The 24,129-nt window shown below is 45.2% G+C and overlaps 2 protein-coding genes across 4 annotated transcripts in view; one reads left to right on the forward strand and one right to left on the reverse strand.

The window, feature by feature from the left end:
• Positions 1–12,712, reverse strand: part of LOC1269971 (RING finger protein nhl-1) — a 48,805-nt gene extending 36,093 nt beyond the window's left edge. Inside the window, exons 1-2 of one of the 2 annotated variants that reach the window (XM_061642702.1) lie at positions 12,605–12,712; positions 11,733–12,036 (exon numbers count right to left, since the gene is read on the reverse strand). The gene's annotated coding sequence lies outside the window, so the exon portion shown is untranslated. Of the gene's footprint in view, positions 1–11,732; positions 12,037–12,560 lie in introns of both variants that reach the window. The other variant, XM_061642704.1, reaches the window with a different exon arrangement.
• A 6,683-nt stretch (positions 12,713–19,395) lies between these two features.
• LOC1269968 (5-hydroxytryptamine receptor) overlaps positions 19,396–24,129 on the forward strand; it is an 86,252-nt gene continuing 81,518 nt past the window's right edge. Inside the window, exons 1-2 of one of the 2 annotated variants that reach the window (XM_061643203.1) lie at positions 19,396–19,499; positions 21,323–21,801. The gene's annotated coding sequence lies outside the window, so the exon portion shown is untranslated. Of the gene's footprint in view, positions 19,500–21,269; positions 21,802–24,129 lie in introns of both variants that reach the window. The other variant, XM_061643202.1, reaches the window with a different exon arrangement.

Consider the following 24,129-nt stretch of genomic DNA (forward strand, 5'->3'; position numbering starts at 1 on the left):
AGGTCACTTCATGGGGGAGGCAGGTTTTGTTTTTTGGTGACGGATCACCGCTGGTCCGTGTTCGTTGCCATTTGATATTTATTCAGATGCAACACATTCGTTTCCCTGGGCGGTGCTGGTGGTTTCTAGCCGCTGATGAGGAATTTCTAATGAGAACTTCTTCATCTTGCACCAATGTGAGCGTGTGTTCGTGTGGGAGTGTTCGGGATCGTGTGGGAAGGAAAGAAAATAAAGGTAACGACAGGCGGAACTGCCCATCATTACCATGAGCGTTCTGGTGAAATGGTTTGAGCAGTTGGAAGATTCTGTGTGCCATGACAGATCAAAGGAAATCCTGTTTGGGTTTCGGGAAAGAAAAAATACCCTTCTTCTAGATTAAGCAATATCTTACGTTTGTTGAGGTTCGAATATATGAGATATATCCAACTATAATGTTTTTATTGTACACTTAAATTATCTCCATTTCCAATCAACGCAACACTTATTATTAGAGATCATCTTTCGTATTACTAACGCCATTGTAGCTTTCTTTATAGCCACCAAAACGCATTATTCCGATCATAATCGAACGCTACTGTAATGCTATCGACGCGGCCATCATCTGGCCCGGAAGCAGTTGCTCACAATAATCACAATATTAATCAATGTTTTCGCCCACCTTGTTATCGTGCTAGCAGCCTTCAATGGCACTTATAAACAGCATTACAACCTGCTCCCTGTCCCTGTCCAACTGTTCCAAAATTGGCTATCAATGAAACATCCCCCTGGGCCAGCTATTTACCGCAGCGTGTGCGCTTTTGTGTGTTCTTCCATTGAATTGTACATCCCGTTTGCCTCTGTCAAATTCGGTCCCGTTGGTAGAAGCGCTGATCAAGCTAATTCAACCCCTATCGCAAAAGCGCTCCTCTCCACTGCCTTCCCTGATTAGTTAGGGTAGCAATGAGTAGGTGTTTTGTTTTATAATTGACCGAATGAATTAACTTCCCCAAGCAGTAGCAGCAGCAGCAGCAGCAGCAGCAGTAGCAAAACTTTGCTCGGACGGAAACAATGGGTGCTGCAAAGTTATCGTGCTCTGTCTGGTACGAGGTGGTTTTCTTTAATCTAGAACTTTCACCAATTGATGAATCATGTTGCGTCATTAGTCTTGTCGGGTCGGGTAAGTGATGGTGATGGGGGTGGGTCATGGGCCAGGGGACTTTGGAAGCTTGTTGCACGTTATTCTTGTTTGTCATTTCTGGGTATTATTTTATTACAGTCCCATCGGGCTCGGGCTTGATCGAGCACGAAGGCTATCGGGTTGATAAAATTATGATGAGTAGAGAGTTTATTCCTGGAGTGTCATAGTTCGGAGGAACATTGTTTTGTTCTCTAGCCAAACGGATAATCGTGAAAGAATTGGTTATTTTGTACATACACTGTTAATCTATAGTGTAAAATGTACCTTGAATGGTAACCATTTACGGTGCAAATGATGTTCAGGCTTTTTTGTTGAAATTGAATCTAATTTTTCTTGGTGTTTGATTATTTCTTTGAAGAGCTACTACATGATGCGTTTAGTCCCAGCACTTACAACAGTATAATTGTGCAATTAGTAGTGTTATAAATCGTTCTCCGTATTGGAACCTTCCTGCATAACAATTTCCCTTGTCTGTACTTTCAGTCCAGTGCACCACCAAACAACCGTTAAACAAATCAGATGCGACGCAGCGAAAGATACGTCCACAAAACCATCTGCGGAAAATTAGCACCAGTCCCACACCATTGCTGAAACCTAGCACATCGTGACGCTTGTACTGCACCCGGTTCTCGGAACAGCGTTCAATCTTACTTTCACTTTGCTGATGAAGCTTCAATGCGATTTGACACGTGCGTTGGGACACGGCGTTGCGCAAAGTGGCAATTTTGCGCCACCGATCCTGCGCCCCAAGCGCGTCGATTTTTTGGCTTTTCACGAACGAAACTTACCCCTCCCTTATCACATCCCGTACCATCAGATCTAATAACATCTTGCATGGGATGGGTTTTTCGTTTTGCTTTACTTACTTTTTCCTACACTTTTACGCACCCCAGTGCCGTGCGCTTGTCGTTCATTTGGACTGTTGAATTTTCTCTTTTTGCTCCTCCCAATCGCTCCCGCCCACAGCTCGCACTGTCTGCGAAATGTGATACATTATTATTTATGACGATAAAAATTTATGACTTTGTTTTTCTGCTGCTCGGTGACCCAGGACCCTGGACCGACGGGAGGGGGACGATCAACCAAGTGCGCCGGGATTTTTCTTCCCACTCTCGGTGTTATTTTCGTGCAGTCCGTGCTTTGCGTGCGTGTGTGCATACCTCTGGGGATGGACAAGCGTGGATCTGTGGGTTGGCAAGACGTGATGGGTTTTTTTCCTTCCCGTTCTCCTTTCTACGTCCTTCGCTGCTTGAAATGGATTGAGTTCGATTTGTCGATGGGTAAAGGCAGTCCCTTTCGTCTGCCTTCGACTGAAGTTGATTGATAAAGCGTCAGGTTGTGCGTACGCGTTACGCGTGACGGAGGGGGAAGGCCAGTAACCGCGGCACAAGGATGCTCTATTTTTGTGCAGCTCACGTATGCGCTCTTGTTTGAAAACAAACCCGGAGTGCGGTTTGCGGATCGATAGCACTGCTGTAGTTCGGTGGGTAGAAAACGGCAACCAAACAGCGTGAAAGCAATTTGAGAACGACATTTTGCTGTGAAAGCGAATTCGATTTGAAGTCCCTGTGCTGACTGTGGACCTCTGTCTTTTCATAGTTTGCTGGATGTGGTAAGCAAAGCGACAGTTTACATTAAGTAACAGAGACAGAGATTCATTCACTCAAAACATTGTTGAAAACACATTTAAAGTGAAGAAGCGTTCGAAGTAAAAGCACAACACCAAAGTGTTTGTTTCCGGGTGCTTCATCAGCATCAAACAGAGTGTCGTTTCGTTTATGGTTTCCACTGTTTCCACTTTTCGCGACCACAAGTTGTTCCACTTCGTACCCTTCGCCTTCAACGGTGCTTCACAAACGATGTGGCATAAAACGCAAAATACTTCAATTGATGTGCACACGCTTTCTCCGTTCACTGCTAGTTCGCATTGCAACTGAAATGGCAAATGTTTTCCACTGCCATCGGTCATATTTCCGTGTTTTGCTTTTATCTTAAACTAAATTTTACCCCCCAACGCTCTCCTGCAGTGTGCATCCATTGTTTGGTTTGAGCGCAGTATTGTTACTGTTGTGCTGTATAAGCTTCACGTGAATTTATTACATTTCTTACTCTCCTCGGCAAAACCCCAAAGTGCACTAATACAGTCTGGTACATTCTCCCCCCCCCCCCTGTGTCTGGCGGTGCTTTGTTACAGGAAAAAAGGCAGCTACAAAGCATGGCACACAATTAATGGAGATATCTGAGACTTGCGCCGAGTATAATTGCGCGTATAAAACGGCAAACTTTACACATTTCGTTCCGGTGCGTTTGCTGGTGCGCATTGTATCAGCATCAGCAACGGTGATGGTGTGTTCTGCCATTTGTCGGTACAAGCTGCGTTTAGCCCTCGGAGAAAACACAATGAAAACGATTACTTTTGTACGTCCCGATGTGTAAGAGTGTGTGTGTGTGTGTGGAGTAAATTTTTGGCAAATGCTGCTAAAGCCTGCAATTGCGCGTATTTAATGTGTCCCGGACTCAATGCCGGCAATGTGGCAAGGGCACGCCAGTCGCGGTTTGACAATGGCGCACAGTTGCGTAATTATGAAACCGATCGTAAACTCGTCTTATAGATGTTTTGTTTTGGGGGGGAGAAGGCCCGAGCGCACAAAAAGGGAAGCCAAAGTTTTGTAATATTGGTGTACCGGGACGGGCCCCGTTGTGGTACGATAATTGACGGGCAAGCAATAAATGGTGTTTGGCACAATGGTTTTTTAGTTCATCTGTGTCCGTGCTGTTTGATTTATTTGTTTTGCTAGAAATGATTTTGTGTTTGGACATTCAGTACAAAGCCACAATGGAATAGGGTCGCTTTAGAGTTGAGTGGTGCCATGACCAGGATACGAGCTTGTCTACGTCATTGACGGTTGAATTTGATTTGTTCAGGTTCTCACAGATGGTTCATTTTCTGTTACAGTTCTCTCAGAAAATGTCTCTTCAGAAATCCTTGTAACAATTCGAGTAATAAATAAAGTCTCTTTTAACTGCTGAAAACGTTCTCTCTTAAGCACATTCGACTCTTGCTTTAAACTGCAAAATTATGGGCTTGTTGAATTATACGGTTCCCTTTAGCAAGGTTTAAAAGATCTTTCGAGCATGAAAGCAATTGAAGAGTGAAGACTCAAACATAGCTTATAAACACACAAACTCAGTTCTACGCGCGAATGATACCTGACCATAACAAACGGTACATAATTATACAATTTTACTCTCCTTATTACATCTCTAAGGATGGTCCTCTATACTTGGAAAACAATTTGGAAACATCTCTTACCAATGTCACAGATCACTCACATACACATCAAGTGTCGATTGAATGATTACTATAATTACCACAGCAAATGCTACCCCAATCCTAACGACATCACCGATCCGAAACAATCCTCCCGGGATGAAGCTGATGCATTAAAATATCAATTCCCGCTTGATGCAACGGCATACAAACCCGTTTAGTGGTCACCGGTACAACCCGAGTCCGTTGCGATAATTGTCCTCAACGGATGTGTAAAGAAAAAAAAAACAAAATACCTATATGCTCCTCCATGACATGCACACACACACACACACACACACACACACACACACACACACACACACAGGACCTGAGCGCTGAGGTTATATGACACGACCGCATCAACAACATCATCACTAGCGATAGTTACGATAAAGCATGAAGGTCACCCGTCCATCATTCAACACCCTTCAACGTGCTGCGTGTGCGTACGTGCTTTATCCTTGCAGCAGCTGCGCTGAAACGCGTTGACAGGACACGCAGCAAATTGTGTCACCGGTGGACCGTTTATGTCCCCGTTACTGTCCACGCCCCCCGCCTCCACCCTTTTATGTGTTTATTTGTTTAACTTTTTCACACTCACACCGTCCCATCACGCTAACCGTCCGTCAGTTCAAATGACAGTGGCATCGCGCGCGCGCGTGTGTGTGTAGTAACAATGTTTCCCGCCAGTATTATGTTACCCGTGGCTTTGCTTCATCGGCATTTTCCGCACCAAAACACACTCACACGCGCACGTACGCAAAAGCTCGGTGTTGCGAAAGCGTATGTACACATTTGCGCACCAGCGCGCTTCTGGTTGGGAGTGTTTTTTGTTTACTCTTCTTCTTCTTTTTCTTCTTCTTCTTCTTCTACCCTACCTTCTGTTGAAGTTTGCACGATGGACTAGGGCGGACGGCACTGGAATTCGATTATGGCCGCTTTACTCAGCGGGCGTTGATGCAATTGCCCTTGTCTGTGTTTGGCTGTGCGTGCGTATGTGTACTATTCCCCATAGCTACACACACACACACACACGCAAGCCCCAAGGGAAAACACGGGTTCGGTTGTGGTTGGGACTCTTCAACCATTCAAGGACGCGCACAGGACGATCATCGTCCAGTGTCACGAGCACCGCCCGTTCCATTGTGGCTGTCTGTTCTTTATCGCCCTGTTTTTTTTTTGCCTTTCCTGCACATATCACCGACTTTTTTTTTATTCACGGCCCGGAAGCCATCGATAAAATAAATTGATGTCACATTCAAAGGCTGCCTTTTAGTCCCATACATATGTAAATGGTGCCAAGGAGAGAGAAAGAGAGAGAGAGAGAGAGAGAGAGAGAGGGGAACACGCGACGATTCGGTGCTCGGTGCGAATGGTCAGGTGTCGTTAGTGTCTGTTTGTCTATCGTCGCACTAAATCCAACTGCACACCTATTCAATCTTGTGTCCCTCGTTCCATTCTTCCCTGCTTTTCGCTCACCTTTACCCATCGACTCGGTTGCACCTTTTTTGGTTGTTGCTCTACCAAACGTATTGATTATGTCGCTTGCGTTACAATGCCAGCTTTGTCAAATGCTGTTTTTGTCGATTTACTTTGGCGTTGTTCTTTATCCAGATGAACCCCAAAGGCAGATCGGCCCATGCCAACCATAGCCGTAAAAATGATAACAACAACAATTAAGAAGATGAATTGAATCGATTAACTGTCACTGGCAGGGTTTGTGGGGTTGGGGTAGAGGGGTTGTTTTTGCACCCGGCACCTTACGCTGCAAAACAACCGAAACGAGCCCTGCCATTAGTACGAATCGAACTTCTCCGTTTGACAATTTGACACGGGCCCGAGCGGGACAGGAGCGTCTGTGACCTTTCGGTTAAGGACCTTTGTATGTGTGTGTATTTTTGTGGTTTGCTACGCATGGCCCACCATTAACCACCCGCATTCGAAGTAAATTTCGATTTTACCCTCGCACGCAAAATTCGATCCCTTCCCGTTTCGCACCATTTCGTTACCATATTGCGGACGCGAATTTATGGGTGCGGCAATCGATACACAGGAGTCCATCGCCATCCTTTGCTTCCTTTCCCCCCCCCCCCCCCCCCACCCTACTCTGTCCCTTTCAGGCGCAACGAAAATGCGATCAATTTCAATTGAACGATGCGCGAAAACCGACCGAACACGTACCGCAATCGAAAAAAAGGCGCTTGGCCACGCACAAAATCGTTGTGGGATGGGGGATGCGGAGAGTCGCCCGCCGCAGTTCGTGATAAATGGTGACAGTGTAGTGTGCTGGATGGGCTGCAGGTGTAATCGGGTTTTATCGCCGTGAAAAACCACACCCGCCCGAAGGACTTATTTTTCCCGTTCGATGCGCATCGTCGAATCGCTATCAATCACCGGGCGTCTCCATCGTGCCGAAGTACCGGGAGCACCCTGTTCTTCTGTCGCTCGATCTGTCTCTTTTCGTGCGATCAAAAAAGCAAACAAAAGCACGATATCAGTAGAACGGCGAATTGACTTGCGTTGGTTTGTTTTGGGCGTCTGCATTTCAAACCACCCTTCTGCTTCTTCTGCGGTGACACTTGCTTATATTCAGCATAACCTTGCCACCATTACCGGCCGGCGCTTGCTGCCTTGCGTGCGATGTGTATCGTGCATTGCCTACTGTTCGGGCGCAACAGGTTTTTGGCAGCAGCAGCAGTAGCAGGGTGTGCAAATAGTCTACACAGTAGGCGCGAGCGCCCGCGCGCACTCACCACGCCACACCATTGCCGGTGGTTGACACGAGACGGTTTGCCCGCACGGGCGCTGACAGCCATGCTTGTGTTTGCTCTTATCGAGCGAGCGACATTTACAATTTTTGCACTTCGATGCGTATCGGGAGTGGCTTTTGTATTGGGCAGCCCGGTTTTTGGTGCTGATATAAATGCGCGAATCGATAGGGGGTTTGAGCTTCCTGTCGTTTGAATATTGAAATTGCCAAGTCGTCGGCAATGCGGTGATGCAATGATCGAGCCTGATGGATGGTTTGTTGTAGCAGCAGGTGATGCGAGGCTGAACAAATGCTAGAGAAAATATTTAACAAGATGATAAAGCTTGTTGAAGCGGGTGTGTCAACAAAATGAGGGAAATAAATTCATACGAAAGTGTGCTTATGGAAATCACACTTTATCGCTTAAAGGAATTTTCATATTATTTCCCTAAAATGGTTGAAAAATAATAAATAGTTCGATATCACTAATACAACAACCGTCAAATCTTTAACTATTGCTCGAATTTGCTGTCGAAGAGGATAAAAAAATCCACCACCACAAAAAGGCAAAACATAAATGAAACAACTACAACATAATCTTTTAATCAAAACACTAATATCCATTTCCAGCCCCATCAAAAACCTCCCATGCGACGTATGACACTGCTTCACCCTACCCCTGGGACGCCCAATACCCTTCGCAAAGTGTACAACGCGACAGTAAAGCGTTAGGCGTGGTTCGTGGCGCTTAATCCCGTTTGCCGTGAATACCGATTTGCAGCGATAAAAGTAAGACGAGGGCGGGTAGTGATTTTATTGTTCCTTCTGCGTGCCCAAGCATGCCCAACTTTTGGCCACTCGTAAACAATTCCCCCCTTCACCATCGCTCATTCACCACCAACCAATTTGATGGTCACACAAATAATAAATCGTTCCGCATTCGCTTGTCACCACATTCATCCGCTGACAGCCATAATGACAGGCCATTCGGACGGGAATGGTGCGCTCGATTGAAAAGACTACCGCACACGCAAGCACACAAACACCAACACACACACATACACAGGGAGACACAAATTGAATCTAGCAAATCGATTTCATTGCCATTTCGGAGTTTTGATCGACCAACGGGGGCGTGTTTTGATGGTGAAAGTTTGATCGTTCTATCATGGCTGCGATTTGGAACGGTTAATCGACCGGTTTTCTCGGTTCGGAGCGAGCGTGTTTGCGTGTTGGCGCTCTTACATCCATCGACAAAGAGGTCCTGTTGCATTCGCCCTTTCCTTTTGGCCGTTGTGTCGCTTTTTCACACGCGAAAGTGGCGGCAAATTGGCTGAAAGTTTTTGTGGAGTCTTAAAGACGATACCATAAGATCGTTGGGTTTGCGCTATTGAAGAGCGAAAAAATCTATCTTAAAGCTAGTGTATGAGCAATAGAGCATTGGGCACCGTCGCATAAAGCGAACACTATCCACCCACCGCATCAACAGTAAAAGCGCTCGGCAACTTTATGCCGCCAATAAAAGTGTGCGGTTCGTGTGCTGCAACTTTTCTCGCCGCGTGATCCAAAACTCAAACGGCACAATAGTAACAAAGCAAAGCAACGGACACAAAGCACACACACACACACTCACAGGAAAAACGAAAGAAGAGGGCAAAACAAATTACCCAATAAAGACAGCCAATAATCATGGAAATAGGGCGAACCGGAATACGTTTCGGGGATGATATAAAAAGGAAACCCATCTCGGGGCCCGGCTGGGCTTACACAACCCACAGCTTTCTTTACTTTTCTTCACTTTGTGTCAGCGGTTGAAGCGGAGTGAAATCAAATGCACACCCAGCCGGGATGGAGAGCGATAGTGAGGAAGTTATATGGAAAAACATACACACACACTACCCACAACGTCCCAGCTGCTGTTGCTTGGCCAGTTTATTTGCTTCTTCGTCAATCAATTCTCAATGAGCGGAAGATGATTACAGGAGACGTTGCGCTGTGGCAGTGGGAAGGTAAACAAGTAGTGGAAGCGGTGCGATGCGGTACAGTGCGGTAGAGTGCGGCATCAAAGGCGAAGGGACAGAATTCAAACACGATGAGACATCCACTCAATGGTTTGCATTTCATGGCCAATTAGGTGCGAGAGCACGCGTTACAAGTGAGTGTAGCGCGCCGTTATTTGCAAAGCATTACGCAAGCAAAGCGAAGGAAGTGGTGCACTAACTCGGGTGGTTTGTGTAGAAGCGCCTGTAGCAGCGTACTTGGCCAGAAAGGGCCAATTTTGTGCACAGTTTTGAAGCTGCTTTAACTGCAGCCCCGTTCATTCACAATCGAACAAGTGCGGCTCATCGTAATGAGAGAGAGAGAGAGATAGTGGAAAAAGCCGCTTCGCTCGTTTGATTTATGTCTGCTGTGAAAAAGGGGTTTAACCATAATTTGCCTTCTCTACAATTCGTAGCTACAACATACAACCCAAGCGCAAAGCACTGTGCAGCTATTCAAAGATGAAGGAACGGAGTAGTATCCTTGTCGTACCCAAGCGAGAGTGCAACATTACTGCTTCACTTGAAGCGTACGAGTGGCTTGCAAAAGGGAATGGCCAATTACTAACCCTCTCTCTCTCTCTCTCTCTTAACTGTTGCCTTTCTTTTTTCCTTTCTACACCCTTCCATCTGGTGAAGCGAAATCATACGAATGGAATTCGCTGTTGCGCATCACTCGATTTATCTTTCTGCGCTAGAAAGTCCGCCAGTAGCGGATGACCGGTGCGCGATCCTCACACATACGTCGACATGCACGCCGCTCATTGAGGTAGTAGTGGTGGTGCTGGGGGACACTGCCTGCATGGGGGGCGTTGGTACAGGTACACAGTGTGAGATAAAAATAAATCTCCTTTGCTCGTCGCGAGCTCTTCCGTAATCGCCGAGTGGCCGCAGCAGCAGCAGCAGGCGCGGTTAATCATTGCAAACACGGTTTGGTGAGGTGTGGAAGATATCTTTTCTATAGAGTCGCTTCACACGCTATTGCAAGACAAGGAAAGGGACACCGACGCACACTAAAAGCTAATAATGTAACGATTGAAGTGATGCTACGGTGGGTTAGAAAGAAAATAATACGACAGAAATGAATTCAAAATGTCTGCCTTTTTCAGCTTTCATTTGGGCGGCTATTAGTTGTACAATATTCCGGTGTTTGTGAGCTTTAAATTGAATTAAATAAGAATGATTAAATTAAGCCTCAAACTCAAATGTTAGAAAGCCCTGGTAAAGCCGTGTTAATTCCGTTCGCTTGCCGGCCTCTACGCTTGTCGTTCCCAACGTGTTTCCCACGCACTATGACATCAATAGTAGCGGCTGCGAGCAATGGCGTTGAAAAATGAATCAGACAGTTCTGCTAAAAATAAAGCATTCAAGTGAAACGAAATGTAATCACAACACGAGTGAACTAAAAAAAAAGACAAACAACCAACAGCAACACGATTCACACGGGTCGGATGATACAAATATTCAAAGATTATGCTGTACACAGCAAAAAAAACGGGGCAAACTTTAAACACGCTTATCAACCTAGAAAATGATTTATGGATTCTGTAATAATGTTTCGAGAAGGTTACATCATGTGTGAAGGGTAAGCCCCATGGTCGTAACCGACATGCCATGGTCATGTTTAATAACTGGTGTTTATCTCTTTCGTAGCAACGTTTCGCTCGATTTGCTTGAAACATTTAAGTGCCAAAAAATAGTCCACGAACAAGCGTTGCCAATTAATGGCTAAGCAGCATCTAAATCTTCCTTTATGTTTCACACACAAAACAATCGATTTAATTGTGGAACACAAAAGCATCGACGCAGCAATCGGTAACGGATGACCATCAGATAAATACTTTCGACAAACCGCCTCCATACCTCTTTTTAGGTAATTTTATCTAGTCAAACATCCTTCTTCCTACACTGCGCCCGAGGACATGAAATTAGATTCAACCATTGCGACCCACTTAACCGCATCCACCTACCACCGGCAAAATGGACCCGGGGGGGGTTGGACGGCGAAATGGACCGAAAAGGCAAAAACGCGGGAAGACAAAACCGGATTTTTTTACAATTTTCATCCATCGCCCACAAAACTTGTGTCAAACCCGTCCGATGGTCCCCCCCCCCCCCAGCGAGGTTTAACAACGCACGGAACAAATCGGCTAGCGACAGTTAGCGATTAGTCGAGTGTCAACTCGCGGTTCGCGGGAAGGAGGCGCCCAGTACGCCACGGTTAAAACATTCCTCCGACGTTTTATGGCTGCCGTTGTTTATCGTACCGCCAGGGGAGTTGGTTCTCGTTTGTTCGATGATGAAATAGTAGAACAATTCGGTTATAATTCACGATTAAGATTTAGTTAGTTATCTTGTTTTATTTATTTTAATTTGGTTAGTAATGGAAAGGCTTCACACATTAAGAATGCTAAGAAAGGCAAAGAATGATAAATACTGTACCAACTTACTCACTTCTGAAAATTCTACGACAAAAATCAACAGGAAAGCTGTACAAAACCGGCGGATAAAGCAGCTCCGTGAGTGTCGCTCTTGGTAAGCGCGCACACCCACGGGCAAGACGAAGTGTACGAAACGACCTTCCCCTCCTTGCCTGGGGGGTCGGTTGCGCGTATCACTGGTGTTATTATTCACACACTTTTCCTTGTATCTTTCCACTTACACTGGACACGATTTTTCTCCTTTTCAAAACGCCCGTTTTTTGCCGTTACACTTTACCCAATCACCTTCACGCCGTTGCACTCATCCACAAGCGCACCTTTCGGGAACGGGAACGAGACAGAAAGAAATAATAAAAAAAGAAGCAAATAAAGATGCATTTTGCACCGCATTCACCGCATTACAGCATCCTTTTCCGCGTAGCTGTACGTGTGTGTGTGTGCGTGTTAGTGTGTGTGTATGTGAGTCTGTTGCTGTCACTGGCACGCAGCAATGAAGCACCAACTTATCATTCGTTTGGCTCGCGTAGGATCTTTTCACACTTTGCCTTTTCAATTTAGGTGTGCAGCTTGGCTGCGGTCACTTGAAAAACAATTTACAGATCCTTTTCAACTGTGGCGTTGAAACCATTTAAATTAAATGGTTTTAAATTTAAACACTATGGCTTTGGTGCATGCGTTTTGGTGCAGTTTGCACCATGTATGAGGCTGTGAGCGATGCTAATGTTGCACGGACACAAACGAACTTATAAACACCATTCGGCACACTTATCCAGAAGTTATGGGGATTATTAGTGAGAAAATTAGAAAGCTAATCGTTTTTTTTTTCAAATTAAAAGATTACAAAAGGAAAAGGAAAACGAAGCAAAGCAACAGAACCACACGTACAGATCGCGAAGGAACGGGCCCGAAGGCCTGCCGTCGTTCGACTGACGGGCCCCACACTTAGCTGTCCGGGCGCGGGCAAAACGTACGGGCGTTTTTGCGCAAGTGGCATGCGCAACCAGCACAACCAACCATGCGTGTTTGTGTGTGTGTGTGTCTGGGGTTTGTTGACCATGGCAGCGGTAACTGGCCCTTTTGGTAGCCGAAAACACACATCGCTGCTTAAGAATCCAATCGCAAATAAATATCTTTCTATCTGTCCGTTTGTCGACCACACGGACTCACTGTCTACGCTAAAGAGACAGAAAAAGACAGCGTGCGAGAAAGAGAGAGAGAGAGCGAAAATACTCGGTACACTTAAAGGGAGACACGAAATGGGTAGAATCAAAAGAAAAATACCTCCCAGAGCGAGGGTAAGAGCAACAGCAAAGCGCAAACGAGGCAAAACTAAAGCAATATCCATCGCACGACACGGCAGCACGATCGTGGTCGCCTAATTTCGGCGTGGCGAACTCGCAACGTGGCCGTACGCACATTTTTTCGCCGTTCTATTGAACATTGAACCGAGCGCGCGAACAGAGCTGAGGCAGACCTGAGCCGCACATGCTTAGAATGAAATTTGCTTTCAGTGAACCTGCCGCACTGTGTGTGTGTGCGTTGGCGAGTGGTCGCACCCGATGGGAGATGGGTTTTATTTTTGGGCATCATTGACAACGGTTTAGTGTGATTAACTTTTTTTCTGCAATTTCTTACAGGCATTAGAATTTAAAGAATAAATGAATTCCACAGTAAAGCCAGTCAAAAGTACTTGCTTTTTAGTCAATGAGACTAAAAAAAACCCAATGATCTACCTGAAAGGCACACGTCAATCATTTTAATACGCATTTTGTTAGCTTCGGGTACCACTTTTCGGGGGGAAAAACAGATCAACGAGCAGAAAAGGACACACCGGCAGAACGAAAGGCAAACGAGAAAAACGTGCTCATTTTGGCGTTCGAGGCTAGATTCATTGTCATCAGCATCAGCAGCAGCATCCTATCTCATCATCGGCGCAATGGCATTGAATATATATATACGTAAAGTCACAGCGGGTATTACTCACACGAATGTCACAAAATCTCAACCCGTCCCGTCGTCCCTTTCAAACCTCAAGCCTGCTTTCTGTCGCAAAAAAGGCGCGCGTTCGAAGGCCCCTCAACAACAAAAAAACGCCTCAATTTGTGGGGAGCACTACCGAGGGAACCACCTTTCCTTTTCTGCTCCCTATCCACCCTGTCTTTTTTTCGGCATGAAACCCATTGACACGGTTCAGGTCCCGTCAGACGGGCGACACGACAGTATGTGTGTAACATCATCTCGCTCTTCTCGGTTTCGCGCTTAAGCACCTTCTTTTGCCGGTCGGTCGGTCGGTCGGTCGGTGCGACGAGCCGGCGTTCGGGGCTGGCACAGAGTGATGTAATGTTGCCACGGTTGTTTGACGACTGCCCGGCGACGAGATGGATGGGCGGGATGACAAACGAGGTTCCGAGGTGAAAGAACCGCCACCACCGTCTTAGTTTGGGAGTTTTGGGGATGCGTATGGGATGCGCAAAGCAAGAATGTTTAATTTTATTATGAATCTTTTAATCGCACCAAAGAAGCTGCCGTTTTTTGTTTGGTGGAATTAGGTTACAAAAGAAATGAATTACATTTTGTGTAAAGACGTTTAATTGTAATGGAGAAGCAAGCAAAATTGACAGTAAGAGTTTGTTGCTTGAATTGTTATTGGTTTTGATGTCATGCTTTTAATTAATAATTATAATTGCTCTCAGTTTAGTTGATAACTTTCTAGAATTAATTATGCGAAGAGGTTTATGAAAATGGTTGATTTTCACACTTTCACAAACATAAGGAATTTGTTCATAGGATTTATTAATACTTGAAATAATGTTTGGCTTAATCGTTTTGCTGTACGTGATATTACCATTAATTTTGTTTTTAATAAAATGGAAACGTTTGCACAATTGTTTGTTAATTGTTTTTACAATTTTTTTATAATTCGTTCAAAATTTCCGATCTCATTTAAGACAATTTCACAAAAGGCCAAATCGAACAAACCAAAAAATAATCCAGACTGATTGTTTACACTTTCAATCTCATTTTTCCTTCTTTCACTCACCATTACTTAGCTGGAGTTGATGTTTAATCGAAAATAGCTATTACGCGATCATATTCCACGATTAGTTCAGCAACCGCTAGACCAACAAAAGCAGACGCAACAAAAAAAAAAAAACCTTTCATTAACTAAATTCTTCACACCTTCCTATCTACTCGCAAGCCTGATTGAACGTGACACTAGAAAAGATTGCATCCAGAAGCAGCTGAGCCGCTGGCTAAAAATAACATTTCAATCAGATACATTCCGCTGCTTTTTACCTCGACACCGCTAAACCAAACATTGAACTTGGCGGCGCACACACACACACACACACCGGATATAGCGTGAGCGCCGATACACCTTTGCTAAGCTGAGCTCTTTCCAACCATTTCCTACACGCGGTTTCTATTCACTTGCATACCTTGCCTCCCAATGGCTCCTTATCGGCGAGAGGAGGGGGGGAAGGGGGGGGGGGAGGTAAGGGATTTGGCCACCAGCCACCTAGCCCGTTGTTTATTAGCGAAATTTTTAAACGAAACCCAAGCGAACACGTTGATTGCGAATGACGCCCGTAACGCCCGCGTTTAATTTTGATAAATTGATTTCAAACCTCACATCGACCGGCCTCTGGGTGGATGGGTGGGTGTTGTTATTTTCTTAGTACTACCGCTCCTTCCCGCTCGCTGCCAGCCCTCGGTACCTGGCCCGACGCACTAGCGGGAAGTGCAAGAAGCGAAGGTACGATGTATAAAGTGCGACAAAGAAGCTACCGTTTTTTTTTTTATTCGCCGGAAAATATTTTTACTGACCCCAACGGGATGTTTTTCCGAATGTGTGTGTGTGTGTGTGTATGTTAGTGTGGGTGTCGAATCTGTTGCTTTTTGGGAAATGTGATTCGAACGAAATCCGACAACCTTGAAACGGAACGGCTTACGATGGTGTGCTGCTCCTTCTGCTCGTCTGCTTACCATCGGATCGTGCTCACTCCCTCTCTCTCTCTCTCTCTCTCTCTCTCTCTTGCCGGTATGCAATGAAGCGAAGATATGTGTGTGTGTGTGCTTTTTTCTGTTGTTGCTTCTCTTCCTATCATCTTAATCGTTCCGCCATTGAAATTGTATGCCACCGAAGCGAGCGTAAACCGAGTGGAAAGTGGAGGAAACATAACAGCAGGGATCATGTCACCTTTCCGCAACAAACACACACACACACACACACACACACACATACACGAAGCCTTTCCCTTCCTTTCCGGCCGAATATCCATCGATCGGTGTATGCTGGTCATCCGTAACGAAGCATTCTGTTTCGGATGATTTGTGTGCGCATCGGGCAGCTGGGTGGAAGGTGGAAGGATACAAAGCAAGCACACAAACATACACACACACACAGTGGCAAGCAAATGTTGACACACCATTAGTAGGATTGACCTAGCCAGCCTAGCGCAGGCGGGCAGAACGGTTTTCCGATCCTTTTTCCTTTTTTTCTGTGTTTTTTTTTTATGGTTCCTCAACAGCAAACGCGACGATTTGCTGCTACCCACGAAATTAAACGTTACTACAGATTGGCTTACGGATGGAAGCGAATTACATGGATATAAATTGTTGCAAGCAAACGAAACGATTGGCGGGAGGTGAAAGATGTGGAGAGAGAGAGAGAGAGAGAGAGAGAGGGAGAGGGAGAGCAACGTTTGCTTAAAAATATTCAATCTTGTCACCGTCGCTTGGGCATGTGGTTTTTCTTTTTTTTGTGCTCGGAATGATGAAAATGCGAAGGAAAATAGTATTTTGCTTGTTGTTGCTGTTGGTGCCAGCCGAAACGTTTTTCTACAAACAAACGAGAATTTGCAGTAGAAATTGAAATTGAATGTAGGGCAGGGGCCGATGTATGGAGCTGGTGGGATTTGGAGTTGGATTAATGTTAGTGTATTTCATGCAAAAAAAGTATGCTTTAATAATTCAAATTTATGATTTCTGATATCAAAGTAATTATTGTAAATATTACACAAACTCTAAATAAACTGTAAATGACTTAAATACAATTTCAGAGTAAATATTACTTTAAAATAACTGTCACAAGCAACTGTTCTGGTGAAAACTGATTAAAATTAGGATTGAAATACACTCAAAATAGTGAGTATGATCTGTCACAGAGCTCTGACACTGATATCGTTCCAAAATATGTTTTATTTCATTATTCATTCATGTGATTTAATTAAAAATGTGGCACTCAAGACCTCATTATGTCTCAAGTACAAAGCTAAGAGATCTGATTAAATATCATAGCATATAAATCTTGATACCCTTATTTGACAATCCAATTAACAAATCATCATGTGAAGAGGCAAATGTTTCGAATAAAATTGTCGCTACATTCCAAAAGCGAAACGCCAATTGTTTGTCTAGGCGGGCGACACATCATCTGCCCAAACCAAACAAACTGCTCAATCTTTCTCACGCATCTTCTCACCATTCATCTCACAGCCCAGCATCATCGCGAGCAAGCGCTCTCACCAATCATCGCCAATACCCCCCCATTCCTTCCCGAGAGCTGCTAATCATTGTGACGCGTGAGTCACTCATCGCACTCAGCACGGCACCCCTCGGCGAGAACGCATGCGTTCCGATCGATTCCACTCCCTCCCCTTTGCCACCCAGCGCGACGGAATGACACAAAAAAAAACAGTGGAGACGGATGGGCGCGTACTGTTTCGTTTCGCGGTCGGTGCAACACTTGGTTATAGCCACCTGATGTACCCACGGACAGTGCCTGACCGCTCTCGGGACCACCAAACGGTCGAGTAAGAGGAGCAGAGCAGAGAGTAAAAGAGAACGAGGGGGGGGGGGCAAAAACGGTAACTCTTTACAAGACCTTGAATGAGCAATCTGTTGAGGCTACCCTTGCCACCGATGATACTGCTGCTGATAATGATGATGCTAACGATGATGATGATGATGAGTACAGTTTGTGTGCGTTGTTCGAGCGTATCCGTTATGGCCCACCGAGATACACGCATAGGGGTTTTGGGTTATTTGAACACCCCTCCCATCATTCCCCATCATCATCGTCATCATCGGCACAGGGTCACACGATCGGGGCCACAGCTGGCATCGAGAGGGTTAATTAGTTGGATGCTTCTCCGTTGCTGTGCCGATATGGAATCACCGTACCGTCGTCAGAAAAACGGCCAAGAAAACGGCTGTTCGTTGGGCGTAAACCGTAGTACCGGTTGGTCGGTTAGTTGACAAACAACCAGGAACAGTCGCACGTCCTTCACATTGTGCAGAATGTGGATGTGTTTGGCTGCAAAATCAATATAGCAGGACGTGCTCAGCTAAGTGGGTCTGGAAGTCTGTCTTATGCACTCATTACTGGCCCACTGGCGGGGGATGAAGGCACTGGTTTCTCTGGCATTGGCAGGGCAGAAAGCTAGCTCCAATCATTGCACAACGCACACTGCCGATGCACTGTGTGCTGATTCCCGTGATTGTGTGTGTATGTGTGTTTATTCGACTTTGCACAACAATCTGGAACGTCTAATGGTGAGCTATTTGCTCGAAAATGGTCCATTACCGGGGCCAAAACGAGGAATGATTAGTGGCCGTAATTAGTGTTTGATGGCAGCTTGTTGCTCAGGTTGATGGAATGCGTCTTCAAGTGCGGTTGGCATGCTGTGCTGTAAAGGGTGGCATGTATCAAGAGGTAACCATTTGCGACCGGGTATGCTTCAATCAAATAAATAGTGGCAACTAGCAACAACTGCTTGATAAGGTTTATTTGGAGAAATTGTTCAATGGAAGAACAAAATTTCGTCTGAAGTTTCGATGCATTCTACAATGTAAGCATCAACATCATCATCAGCAGCATTATCAGTAAATAAGAAACATATATCTTATCCATACTATGTATAATGAAGTTCAATATTACATGGTGTAGTAAAAAGCTTAGTTCATTAGCGGAATGTGTACTTCAAAACTTAAATTAAAAGATTGAAGGATACGTCAAAGGAAATCTCATTGCTGTAACATAACAATTATTCAAATGATACATGCTCGTACAAAACTATTGTCTAGTGTTTTCTTGTAAATTTAAAACTCATGATGATTAAATGATTCATCAAATCATGACGGTATTGTTTAAACCTTAAAAATAAAAACAATTAATGCATCTTTAACAAGACAATATACAATTTGTTGCACTTCAATTAAACATCCACAGGTTTTTGGTGTTCTGCTTTTTTTTTGTAGTGCCATCAAATCCTCTCCCAAGACGAACTGCACCCTAGAGGACCAAAAACATAAACGCCACCTCTCCTTGGCTCGCTGCCAAACGAGTTCATTTTCACTCTCACTTTTTCTCACGCGACTCACGTGTGGCGCTTGCAGCAGTTTGGAGGCCCGGCAGGATGCTGGACGTTTGTGAGTGCCATGTGCCAGCCTGAGATGATGAGTACCGCCACAGCTCACCCCAACTCACCATCCCAATCATCGCTCATCATTACCATCATCATCGTCATCACCGTCATCACCGTCAACGGTTATCAGGCGTTGCTTGCCTGCCTGCTTGCTCTCCCACTGTGTGAAATCTCTTGCTGAGAGCGCTTTGGGCAGCGCTTTGGAGAGCGACTGAGCTGTGGCCGAGGTTCGAACGCTTCCGGCGGGTTCGATACGCTGCTCGTGCGTCAGTTTGTCAGCTCAGCTCGGTGCGTTCGGTCGGGGTTTTTTTTCGGTCATCGGAGCGTCGCATCGAATAACGAGTGAAGTGGTAAGCTTTTTTTTCCTTCCTCTACGCAGTGAACGTTTTTGCAACGATTTGCAATTTTGTCATGGACGGAAGGGCATAGTGCTGCTGACTGTGGTGTAGTTTTGTTAAATAATATGTAACGAATGTTGTAGCTATGTGACTGTCAACGAAAGATGTGAAACATGAATGTGTCGATAGTGGTTGATAGAGCCGGTAAACAACAAGCAAAATGGCACTCTGCTGTAGAAGTGTTCGTGAAGCAAGGTTTTTGTACAATCACACATTGGAAAACACCATCCCTAAAACCAGAGCCTGAGCGTGAGCGTCACCATAATTGTTTACGTTGCAACAGCAAGCAAATCCATCTAGCACACGTGTGGCGCCTTGAGAGGAGCAACCGGTTACAGTGCTTTCTCCTTCCTGTGAAGCGGGGATGTATCCTTTTCACGGCACTGCTTCAAATTTCAAGGAGGTATAAACACACACCGACACACACACACACGCACACACTCATCTGTCATCTGACGTTTTGCGCGATTGTGCTTAGTGAGCAATTGGCAAACCATCGCTTATCAACACCGTACCATTGCGCTAGTGAAAATCCGTCACCCAAAAACCAACGAAAAGTGATTAAGCTAATGCGGAGCGTAGGCTTCCGAGCCCAATAAACGGATGGAACAAGTGTGTGGTGTGTGAGGGATTGCCAAGCGTGGGTCCAAAAAACAAATAAAAAAAGGTTCGCGTTGATTCGTTTTTTTTTGTTTTTTCGTTTGTGTGTTGCTCTCCCACCTGCTCACGTCGTTTGAAAAAGCGCAACCTCAAAAGAAGCAGCACCAAACATCAAAGCACAGTAAAACGCGTAAAGCAGACATGGGGCACTGGCACGAGACCTTTTCTTCTCGCGCACCGGTTGGCGGACGACCTCGGCGGGCCACTTTAAACTGGGCTCGCTTTTGATCATCTGTCTGGGACTGGGGGGGGGGAGTAAACACACGACACACGGGCAGTACTCGAATAAATAGCCGCCGGCGCGAAAAGCGTGAAAAAAGCTCTCGTGCATGGTGGTGGTAGTGTTGTTGTTTTTAACCCAAGCTGCCGTCGCCTGTCCAGCGTTTCTGCAAATTGCTGTCTAGAGAGTTCCCTTTCCCGCCACGAGGAGTAAGGGAAAGGGCTTCAAAAGCAAACATGGTCCAAACAAAACTAAAAAAAAAATAATCGAAAAGCACCGGAACTAGTGATGCGGGATCGGCAAAACAAAAAAACGGTCACCCTTGAAGAAGTGAACAAGTAAAAGTAAAAGTAAAAAAAACAGGAATAGAAAAATAAATAACACTCGACACGGTGACCAAATGTATGTGTGTGTGTGTGTGTGTGTGTTTACACACGGACAGGAAAACGTGTCACCAGTCCGTGCGCCGGCCGCTTCCTTCGAGTGATCCTTCCTTTCGGGTGACATTTGCCGGTGGTTGTTTTTGTTTCAGGCTGCTGCCTTTCCTTCCCCATTTCCGGTTTGTGAATCTCGTGCGCGTTTGTGTGCGTGTGTGTCGCTATCTTAGTGTCTCCAGCTTGGCCGGATCAGTTACCAACGTCTTCCCTTTAGCCAAAGATTCGCACAAAGATCCCCCTATCGTTTTCCGGACACGGAGTTTCGCGTGACGTTTGTGCTGTCTTGCTTTGGTCGGCCATAAAGGGGACGGTGGCAAGTTCTATGGCACTTCCGGGGTCCTGGTTAAGAAAACTGCGTGAACGTGTGTGTGTGTTTTTATATTACTTCCTTTCCCTTTTCTTCAGTGTGTAGATTCTTATCGTTATTTTCTTCAATTTCGCTTTATTCTCACACCAAGCTGAGTTAGTTTTTCTGCCACACCAGCCACCAGTGGCAGCATAAAACACTGAAGTCAAAGTGTCGCGAGTGTTGTTGCTGTTTGTGTGATTGTGTGTGTGTGTGTGTGTGCGTGAGAGAAAGTTTGTGACGTGATACAGTGGTGTCCGGAGGGGTGTTGGTTCGGTGGGCGATAGTAGTCGGCGGTACGACACTTCGTGCTCGACGTGCTAACGACGATAATATACGATTGTAAGCTCCCGGTGACAGGACCGTACCACACGGTCAGCAGTTTTCTTGGCCGGGTGTTTTCCGCACGCCGGGCAACAGGCACGTACACCATCCCGACTGCCGGCAACGACCAGCAAACGGAAACGGAAAGCGAAGAAAAACTTTCCAGGCAGCAAGCGGAACCCAGCGTACAAGGCACGGCTTGTTCCGCGCTTGTCTTTGGCTGGTTTTGTCGAACACGCCGGGATAGACGCCGCCGATTCCTTCAAGGTAAGCCAGTTTCATTAAGCGCCACAATTTCTGCTTCACATTCCAAGGCTGACTCAGTGAGAAAAAAAACAGCAAATAAAAAAATAAAAAACTCCCCCGAGACACAGGCCCTGTCAGACCCTTCTCGTATTGCTGCTCGGGGGTTCTGGTGCAGTTTCAAACCACACGCTGTCATTGCAGCCCAACCCCATCCCATCGACGTACGCGCAAAGCTTCCGAAGGCGAGCAATTAAACCGCAGCGGGATGCATTTCCCCTGGCGTACGGCGTGTGGCGCACGAGTGCAACTGTACGCGATTGGTGTGGCGAACGTGACCCTTTCGATCGATCGATCCAATTCGCCGGAGACTGCCGATTGATATATGATCTGTGTCGTCTGTGTCGCTGGGAGCGGGCTTGGTTGGGGACGAAACGGTCGCCGATGCCGGGATTGCCGTGTAGTTTATTCACGTCACATCCGTTCACATCTGTTGATTGATGAGCGCTTTGCCATTTCCGTTGCGTTCCTCTGGGTGGGCGCGTGTCGGTTCTTGTTATTGGGAAAGAGGTGTAATTAAGCATGCGGCCGATTCCGATCTGCCTGACCTTTTGTTGCGCTATGTGCTGTGGTTGGCGCATAATGTCAAGGCTTCATTATCAGGGCGAGCGGGTCGAACAAAACGAGCCCCCGTGAATGGTTCTTTGTGCCATGATGGGATTTAATGGTTTGTGTTTGATGTGGAAAGGTTCAATTGGTTGTTTTGATTCGTCCATAGTGCACAGATGCCGTCAAATAACACGACCTTTCGATGGTGCACATCACCGATGTCATTCACGAGTTTTTTTTGTCATAATAAGATGAAAATTGCTTGATTTATTCCGCTTTTTCTTTCTTTATATACTAGCCTAATCAATTATTCTTTTTATTAGTTTTTTATGATGCAGTAACTGTTTTATTCTTCAAACAAGAAGTTACGTTCAATAAATGTTACGTTTACTTACAATAAGATATACTTTGTCCAGTAAGGATATGTATTACCGAATTTAATCCAAAATGGTCATATTATTAAGAACTTAGTTTGTTAGAAAGCGTGTTTTACCAACAACATATTTAAAGATATCTATCTATATTATTCGAATAATCTACAGACACAATGGAATTTTTCAATATTTTTGAAATATTCACAGTTTCTTCGGAATAACATAGAATTGGAACGTTAACAAAAGAAATGTTTCGATTCTTTATAGATTGCCAAGAATTGGTTTTCAGGTATAACTGTATAAAAACTAAGGGTTATGTGTATGAACTTATAGCTTAATTTTTAATTTGAATATTTCAGCCAGGGAAATAATTTATGGTAAATTTTACTGTCCTCTGAGAGTCGGAATTATCTACGCATTACTAATCAGTACTCATCCTTCGGTTTGTTATCACCATAGTAAAATTGTCTTTCCACCGCAACTGTATTAATGAGCAGAATTTGCATTAGGGAGTGTTAGAAAAAGGTAATATAGATGGAAGCTTTAAGATCTTATTCAGCCTGTTGAGCGGACAATTGAATGTTTCTTCTTCTTTGGCTCAACAACCTTTGCCGGTCAAGGCCTGCCTGTCCCACTACTGGTGGGCTTGGCTTTCAGTGACTTATTGATCCCCCCGTAGCAGGATAGTCAGTCCTACGTATGGCGGCACGGTCCATTTGGGGCTTGAACCCATGGCGGGTATGTTGTTAAGTCGTACGAGTTGACGACTGTACTATGAGGCCGGCTACTAAATTGAATGCTAATAAACATAAATATAAACAATTTATTTTAAAAATAAAATGCTCTCGTTGGATACATATGGCCATTTGATGTTGTAAATATCACAAGGCGTGCAAACTTCATTAATAAGGTGTGTAAAGCTCATGAATACCTTTCTATATCACACCATATTATGTACCTTAAGTATCTTCCTTTAGTATCTTTGAAATTCAACATTCTTCGCTTGGCAATTTAACATTCTAGCAAATCTTGTACAATTCCTATTTTCAGCTTTTTTTTCGTACATCTCGTAATGTTTAAATTGAAACAAAGACTTTCCCTGACGATTCGAAGCTTCTGTTTGGAATTTAGTAGCCCGGACTGCTCAAGAAACCTGTCAGCTGCTTCCGAAAGAGGCCTGACATGTGTCGACATTCTAGCCACCCATTCTAGCGAACGTTGCTACAATCGCTCACCCTCAATCGTGGCGCTGTCGGTTGCAAGTGACACACACATACACACACATACGTATGTCCGCTACCGGGCATGCTGGGCACTAGCCGGAACTTGTTGACATTCCGAAATTTACGGAATTCCTTCCCCAGTGCAA

Source organism: Anopheles gambiae, chromosome 2 (genome assembly GCF_943734735.2).
Source record: "Anopheles gambiae chromosome 2, idAnoGambNW_F1_1, whole genome shotgun sequence".
NCBI lineage: Eukaryota > Metazoa > Arthropoda > Insecta > Diptera > Culicidae > Anopheles > Anopheles gambiae.